The sequence below is a fragment of the Castanea sativa genome, chromosome 5 (assembly GCF_040712315.1).
Source record: "Castanea sativa cultivar Marrone di Chiusa Pesio chromosome 5, ASM4071231v1".
Lineage (NCBI taxonomy): Eukaryota > Viridiplantae > Streptophyta > Magnoliopsida > Fagales > Fagaceae > Castanea > Castanea sativa.
Genome location: NC_134017.1, coordinates 21,544,796 through 21,553,946, shown reverse-complemented (window position 1 = coordinate 21,553,946; position 9,151 = coordinate 21,544,796). Strand labels below are relative to the sequence as shown.

General features: G+C 34.3%; 1 pseudogene; it reads right to left on the bottom strand.

Annotated features, from left to right (window-relative positions):
- Positions 1-6,236: 6,236 nt before the first annotated feature.
- LOC142634921 (uncharacterized protein At2g39910-like) lies at positions 6,237-7,347 on the bottom strand (annotated as a pseudogene).
- Between the last annotated feature and the right edge of the window lie 1,804 nt (positions 7,348-9,151).

Genomic DNA, 9,151 nt, shown 5'->3' with positions numbered 1-9,151 from the left:
GATTCGATTGACGGTGACTGGACAAGAAGAGGAGAGAGATGTTAAGAGTGAAAATGCGAGAGACAATGAAGAAGAAGAAGATGAGAGACAAAGCTGGTTCCGTGTGTGAGGAGCGACAGTGCTCTCCACACCAAGACAACAACGATAGCAACTCTAAAACAAAATTTGCATTTTGAAAAGGTTGTTGGATTTTTTTTTTTTTTTTAATACAAAAATAGGTTTAAAGAGCCTATTGGAGATGCTCTAACCCTCCCAACATTAATCATTATGTTTCCTTTGGGGTAGGGTTTGTTACCATTTACCAAGTAGTAGTATCCTCAAACTACCTCACTTCAAGAACCTAACAAGAGTCCTCCCGAGTCTATTTGTCACAAGCTTTTTCTTTTAGATTAGGGTAAATTACCTATTTGGTTCTTACCTTTTACACTTTGTTCCTTAAGGTTTCAAATGTGTCAGTTTAGTCTATAATCTTTTAGTATTTAGTCATAATAGTCAATGCCCTTAAGTAATTGATGAAAAATGTTGAAATGCCTAACGGTAAAAAAAAAATTTATTTGTATGCCACATCAAATGACAAATGTATTGTCATGTGAAGTAAAAAATAATTTTTTTCTAGAAAAAAGATGCTAAAATGTAAATTGCACCCTTTAAATTTAACTAAAATTCATTCAACCCTCTAACTTTACTTTCATCCAATTTAGTCCTTTAAGTTTCAAATTTATTCAATTCAAGCATTTCGTCTAATTTTGTTAAAAACAAATTACATTAACAAAAAAAAATCTCACATGAAAAATTCTATAAAATTAATAATAATATTTTATAGATTTTTTATGTGATAATTTTTTTTCAAAAAATCTTTTTTTTAGTTAATTGCTTAACAACAAATTTTTAATGGAATTAGATGAAATGTGTGAATTGAATAAATTTGAAAATTAGATTGCTCAATTGAATAAAAGTAAAGGTAAACGACTGAAATTTTTTTTATTCAAACTTAGATGGTACAATTTGGATTTTAGTCACACAAAAAAAAAAGAAGAAGATTACAATATAGCTAATATTATTCTTTAAATAAAATAATAAAAAAGAGGAAAAGGAATGGAGATTTGGTCCAGTGGCGGTGGCGGTGGCAGTGGAGTATGTATGTGTCGTGGAGTGGGGCGGGGAGTGAGGTCAAGTTGGAGGAGGGAGGAGGGGAGAGAGTGAGAGTGAGAGTGAAGAAGAAAAGAGAGAGAAGGCATGTTGATTTGATTTCTTGAGAGCGAGAGAGACGTGTTATGTGGGAAATGTGATTTGAAATTTGGAGGGAATTACGGTCTTTTTGGCAGTTGGGGGGGGGGGGTGCGTATTGTGCACTACCACTACGGGTTGGTTTGGTTGGTCGGTTTCTGACATTCTGTTGCGACTATTGTAATGAGGAGAGAATAGGATCCTATGCGGTTAAGTGTTCAGGTGGATGCTAGTTGCCACGTTGACATTTTAGAATTTGAAATCTTTTTTATGATAGTAGTTCACAAGATACTCAAGCTATATTTATTATAAGGAATGAAAATTGTCTATTGCATTCATCTACAAAGAGAATTGCATTTGCTACATAGCGAAAGAGAAAAGCACAATGACAAGCTGGTTGATAAAAATTAAGGAAAAAATAATAATGTAGGACATAGGTATTCATGAATCATAATAAAAGATAGAAATAAAAGAAGTTGGTTAGAACATTCACATTGATGGTGCTAAAAAATTTAGCTTTTTGCAACTTTAAAAACTAATCTATCTATTTTAATGCCCTACATTACAATACACCAAACATCAAAGGTTATATATATATATTACCAGTTCATTTAAATATTCTTTCTTTATTAATTTTTTTTATTCTTTCTTTATTTTTCTTCTACATCTCTTTCTATTTGTTTCTCTTTCTCATCTAAAGCAATAACAACCCAACAATCCCAAACCACAGCCACCACCACCAACAAACCTAAAACCATCACCACTGCCACCCACAAATTAGAACCTCAATCCAACCCAGCCACGAACACCCACCGCCACAACCATAACCAGCCTACTGCAACTCTAATTAAAAAAAAAAAAAAAAAACTAGACAACCGCAATCACTGCCATTGTCACCACCACCCACAACCACAACCCCCAAACATCAAAATCGCAACCAAATCACAAACCCAAAATTTAATTTTAAGATTAGTGCATCCTTGTACCTTTAGAAGATCAAAGAAAGATAGAGGGAGAGGGTTAGTTTTAGTTGAGAGGGAGAAGAGGGAGGCGTTGGGGTTGGAGAAGAAGATAGAAAAAGGTGAAGAGACACGACAATCTAGAGTAAAAAGAGAGAGGAGAGAGAGAAAAAAAAGATAGTTTATTTTATAATGAGAAGAGGAGAGAGAAATGGAATAAAGTAATATTTTTTTTTATCACTTGTATCTACAATGAACTGCAAGAGATGGCGGTTCATTGTAGCAAGTTGCTAAAAATTTTTGGATTTAGCACCACTAATAAAGGGTAATTTTTGTGGTGTGGGTGGTTAAAAATAGATTTTAGCAATATAAGATCATTAATGTGAATGCTCTAATAGGTGTTTTATAGTATTCGATAAGAAAACATTTAATGTAATTTATTGTAGTAATTTTTCTATGCTATTATGATACACACACATTTGCCATTCTTTCATCCTGATCTCATAGTTCTTTTATCTTCATTTTATTTTTATTTTTATTTTTATTTTTATACAAGATATAATTTTTACTCTAGTCTAATCTAGGTGTATATGTGTGTGAAGCTCCATTTTGGAGACTTGAACCCCGGCCTTTACCCCCCACACTCCACAAGCATTTATACTTGTAAAGTGACCACCGCACCAAGAGTGCGTGGTGATAGTTCTTTTTATCTCAATCCCAAAAAAAATGTAAATATATTTTGGAATATTTAATGCAACCTTAATGGGTGTCCAGACATTTAATTGAATTTAGACTCTTTGGTTTTCTCACCTAATAATTCATTTGCCACAAAAATTAAAAACATAAATGGACACGTGGTAGAAAATTGGACTCCAATGAAAATCCAATTTAGAATATACTTGGATTCGGACTTTTTGATTTTTATATTTAATAATTTACTTGGCACAAAATTAAAAATTAAATGGAACAAGTGGCGCAAAATTAAAATTTAATTATATTTTCTCTTAACTTTGGCTATATATATATATATATATATATATATATATATATATATATATATATATATATACACACACACATACGAGCATGTAACTTCACGCAAACGCATGGATGCATTTAAAATTAGACAAAAATTTTATTATAAAAATATAAATAATTAGTCAAATTATTATTATTTTTTGTAAACATGTAACACGTATTCATGTATACATATAAATACATTTAAAATTAAACACATTTTTTATCATAAAATATAGATTATTAGTCAAATTATTTTTTTTAAAGTAAATATAATTAAATACATATTAAAATTTTTACCTAAATTTAATACTACTTATGATCATTTTTTTTCTATTTTTTAATAAGATAGAACGCGTGGTGATTTTTATTTTATTTATTTTTTGAGAAATATGTGGTGATTTTAATTGAGTATATGTTATTATTATATTTTTAATTTTATAGATCTTTAATATTAGATTCTTAGTATTTTGCATTCATTAACTCACTTGATACAACAATTAAAAAACTTAAGTAGACACATGACACATGCTTAAGTGGATAATTATTGTGTAGTCCTCACATAACTTTAGACACGTGCAAAATTGGATTGTAATTTCAAATTCTAATTCACTTTTCTCTAAGTTTTACCTATTAATATATATAGATGACTTATAAATTTGAATATTTTTTTAGTTATATGATTATGTTTTTTATGGTTTATTATATTGGACTCTTTGTTTTTTATACTAAATTAACTAATTTGGTACAAAAATTTAAAAATTTAGATTAAATGAGACACGTGGCGCAAAATTAAACTCTAATTGAAATTAAATTATTACACTAAATTAACTCATTTGGCACAAAATTCTAATTTTAGATTAGATTAGACACGTGGCACAAAATTAGACTCTAATTAAATTTGAATTTGAAATTTAATTAAATTTTCTCTCTACTTTACCTATTATTTTATATATATATATATATATATATATATATATATATATATATATATATATATATACACATAGAGAGAGAGAGAGAGAGAGAGAGAGAGAGAGAGAGATGGGTTACTATATTAGCAGTCCAGACATTTTACTTAAAAGTAAATATTATTTTTTGTCATGCATGTAGCATAAGCTGACACATTTCTTTTTATCAAGGGTCACCAAACTTCTTACATGCCTTTCTTTTCCCATCTAATTGTCTAATTGATGACAAAGAAACCGGATTATTTTTGTCATCAATGTGACGTAAGGGTTCTATATCATCTGCCCGCAAAGAGAAGTCTTACAGCCCAGCGACTGCAACAAGCATGCACCTTTTAAAATCAAAGAAATTGCTTCCTTCACTTTCCTCTTTTCCCTTACAAAGTCTCCCAATCCTCAAAGAGTCCAGTTGCGAAGCGTTTGATGAAATGGTGTACTTGTATTTTTCCATGTACTTGGTGTCCTATGCTGCAGTGGAGGTGAAACACTAGTCACCACCAGATAGAAATGCTATGCATGATACATGTCAACAGTATCGCCTTGCAACTCATTACTTGGGTCTTGGGAAGTGGAGTTGTAGTTTTTACGATCAAATTTGTGGGTTTGTATTGCCTTGCAGTTTGCCCAGTCTGTTTGAGTATCTTCTTGTATTTCTTTTATGGGCCGTACACATGTTATGTGTTTCTACTTGTTTTGTTTCTGCTTCAGTAGTTTATAAAATATGTAGAAGGGCTAATGCTTGAGATACGTCATATGTCTAAGACCACTAAAAATATCGGAAGTTGTGTTAATTCTTACAATTACATGTACATGGTTCCCAAAATGATCTATTTACATCAATTGCACATAAATATACCGCTGAACATTGACGATAATTCATTACGTAGGACTCAAGATTCATTTCCAGCTGATCATTGAACGACCTGCATCACATTGTCACAAATTAATTAGGCAGAAAAGAGTATATTAGGTATTAATACTGGACATAAGGGCAGTATAACAAAACTGGACATAAGCTCATTGTCACAAATTAATGAGCTTGCTACATCCCCCACCCACCCACACACACACACAAAGTTGCATAGGTGCAACTTGTACAGCTTGTTTTCCAAATATCACTGACAGCCAGAATTTTGGGCCAAGTAACTCACAAAATGGAATGGCAAGCTCAGTAAGTTCTCAATGGCTGCGAACCCTGTGATGACAACTGCACTGCCATTGACAAGTATGTGCAGTAATAAAGAGCATGGTTTTTACCGTTGCTGCTCCTCTTCCACTTAAAGATGACTCAAGATTTGCCAAGTTTGGATCGTCCTTGTGCTTGCCCCAGCATACCTTTGCATCTAAGGACAGGAAGAATGATAAAATAACAAATCAGAGATCAAGGAAGAAATTATGTAAAACTCCTCTATTATCATGGAAATCATAACAGAACCCTTACTGCTCTGGAGTAAGGTCAGGATCTAAAGAATATGCGTGCTAACTTCTTCACGAGCCCTTTTAATTGCAGCCTCTTTATACAAAATTGTGAGTTGATCAACCAACCTGACACCAAATTTGCAGAATTGTGAACATGTCAAAATATCCATAAACCAATCTCTCCCAAGATTCAATTCCCTTTGCCAATAAACCCTAATTACGCCATAATCTATACTTATTTGTGGGGAAAAAAAAATATCAAACTACACCCCACATACAGATCCTTAAACACTTCCACAATCCCAAATTTCAAATCCCATTTCCCAACAAACCACTCTCTCTCCCTCGAGAAAACAACATTCCTTCTCTCTCTTTGTTCTTCACTTTCACTCTCTCCCTCTCCTCCCTCCTCCAACTAACAACCTCACCCCCCACCACACTCAGTGTCACATACTCCATCGCCACTGCCACCATCACATACTCCACCAAATTTCCATAAACATCCAATATATGATAATAAGCACACTCTAATTAATCAATAATCCATTTCCAAATCCTTTATCAGAAACATAGCAAAAAAACCTACAATTGTCGATAACTAGCAATTTGCAATTAAATTAATATAAAAGGGGGACCAAACCCAAATTCAATCTCCTACTTTCACATCCGGCGACCAATGATCAAGAGCAGTCAACGCACCAAAGCGCACAAGTTTCCCAAATGAGGATAATCAACCTATCAAAAGCAAAAGACGATTTTAAACAAGTCCACATGGCTACAAAAGCATAAGGAAAAACCACTAGGTTGTATTGACTGATGCAGTTGTCTTTTCCGAGAAAAATTAAATTCAACAATGTAATTCATTGATTAATGAAATTACATGGTTTAAGCTATCTGACTAAGAAATTGTACTTAAATTTTGCCTAAACGAATTTAGAAAAACCAAAACTCTGAAATTCAAAGGAATATCCAAAGCACAAACCTGAGTGACAAACCACCTAAACTGATACGCAGCCACAATGGCAAACCCAACCGGAGCTCTAGCCGAAGCAGCTGAGACCTCGTCGCCGCCTTCGTCGGACTCATCGATCGAGCTCTCCTTAATCCTCTCCTTCAACACCAATCTCAGGCATCAAATCCACCACCAATCTCTTCTCGTCAGGCACCGAACCACAATCCAATCCCAACTCGCCAATCCTCTTCGCGTTTCGCTCTCCGAAAGCGACGCAATAAGCTTTTTAAAGCTCGCGAAAGGCCGAGTTCGCTGATACAGATAGGTTTTCGGGGATCCATGAGAGAAGGTCGTGAGTCGAGGAGTTAGAGGAGGATAGCAACGCGCAAGCTAGGGCAAAATCTTTGATGGAAGCGTGGACGTTAGGGTTTGGCGGTGAGGTGAGGTGAGGTGAGGTGAGGTGAGGTTTTGTGTGGGAGAAGAGACTCGAAGGAGATTTGGGAACCCTCTGGTGGAGTGTAGGTGGTTTTGGCGGGAAACGACACGTCGTATAGTATTAAGACTATACGATTCGTCGTAAACCAAAGATACAAAACTTAAAGAAATATGGGGACGATACGGTGTCGTTCTAAATAGAGTACATGTGAGAGTTAAGGACGAAAAAAACTTGGTTAGACTGGTGGGTTGGCATTCTAGTTGCCATATCATCAGCTAAATAACAAACAGAGCCTAGAACAATTTTGGAAAGAAAAAGCAACTTAGAAACTAGTCCATTCTGCTGAAGAGAAATAAGATCAGCAATCATAGCCGCTGGTTGAATGACACCTGGTGTAATTTGATTGGCAGAGTGTTTTACGGATAGTCTGTTATTTCATTCCCGCTCCTTTTCTTTCTTTCTTCCTCTGTTCTGGTAGTATAAATACAGAGCACTGTAATGATGTAGATCAGATATCTCATTCTCTCATTTTCGAAATTTGCAATTCTAGAATTCTCTCTTCACTCCTAGAGATTTTCTTTTCTTGTTTCAGATACTTTTCTTGTTTTTAACATCAAGCAAACATGGTGAGGGGACCGAGAGGAGTACAAGCTTTGGCTGAGAGGAGAAGGGCTGAAAGAATTTTAAGGAGTCGACTTGACTCACAGCGCCGGCTTCGCGGATTTCTGTTCGCGAATAACAAATATACCGAAATTCGCAACAAAATACGAATGAGAAAGATCCTCGGCCGCCCGATCGGAAATCTGCGTAATCGAGTTCGCCGAGCATATGTTGCGCTCCAGCAAGAAGTCGAATCAGTGAAGAAGCTTCGGTATGTTATGGTTTCCACCGTGGCCGAGATGAGAACTCTGGTAGAGTTCCGACGTGATTTTGGTGGTTGGGAGGGAAGTGTATCCGTGGATCCTAGAGCCACTCGATTCACGAGGTATGAAATCCGCCGCATTGTTGGAGAAGAAGATATGAATTTCGACAATTATAGGTAAACACATTTGTTTCAACACTCCGATTCTTTATCTCTGTTTTTAACACATTTAACAAACTAGTTTTAATCAATTATTTTGTTTTGTTTGTTTGTTTGTTTTTTTTGTTAGAGTTTGTACATGAGGTATAATTCTTCAAACGCATTTGTTTTAACATTCCGATTGTTTATCTCTGTTTTTAATACATTTATTGTGACAAACTTACTTTTAATCAATTAATTAATTAATTAATTTTTTTGTTAGAAGTTTGTACATGAGTTATAATTCTATTAACGCATTTGTTTTAACACTCTGATTCTTTGTCTCTGTTTTTAACAAATTTGTCGTGACAAACTAATTTTAATCAATTAATTAATTTTTCTTTCAGGCCATAATCGAATCATTGATTACCTGCTAGCTATTGAGGAAGATGAAGATGAAGTCTGCTGCTTAAGTTTGTTAGAGAGGTTTAGAGAGATCTGTTTTGCCTCATTTCTCTCAAACTCAATAGTCAATACTCATTTCTCTATCTCTGTTATATGTAGTTGGGAAAACATTGACTTGCTTTTACATATTTCAACTTCTGTAGTGATTGTGTAATTGGAAGTCCCTTCCAAAATTAATTGTAATGACGTAGACATATCTTTTTTGTTATTTTGGTTTCATTTCAAGACATTATTTCATTGTTTCTCTTTTTCTTCATTCTTCTTTTACCCCACCCCTTCTTTTTCTTTCAGTAGCACTTGATTTTTTTTAATTTTTGTCATTATGTTGCCATTGATAGATATGACTTGGAGCCCTGATGACTAGTGATACTTGAGTGATATTGACATCTCTTATGGTGTCCAAAATCTCATTGTATATTTTGATGGGAGAACTTACTACATATTGAGATTATGCCTTCATGATAACGCTAATGGTTGGGTGGTGCTTGATTAGCCAAAGTATTATAAAATTATTGATTTAGGGGTTGCTAGGTTTGTGTTTGTCTTGCGGCTGATTTGGGGTTTGTGTTTGGGTTGCGGCTGATTTTGGTTTTTCTTCCCATAAGAGTTTCACACTGGTGGTGGTGGTGCCACCGTGAGTGTTGAAAGGTAAAATAAAATTACTGATTGGGTGTTTTGTAAAATAGACACATTGCTGAATTTATGACT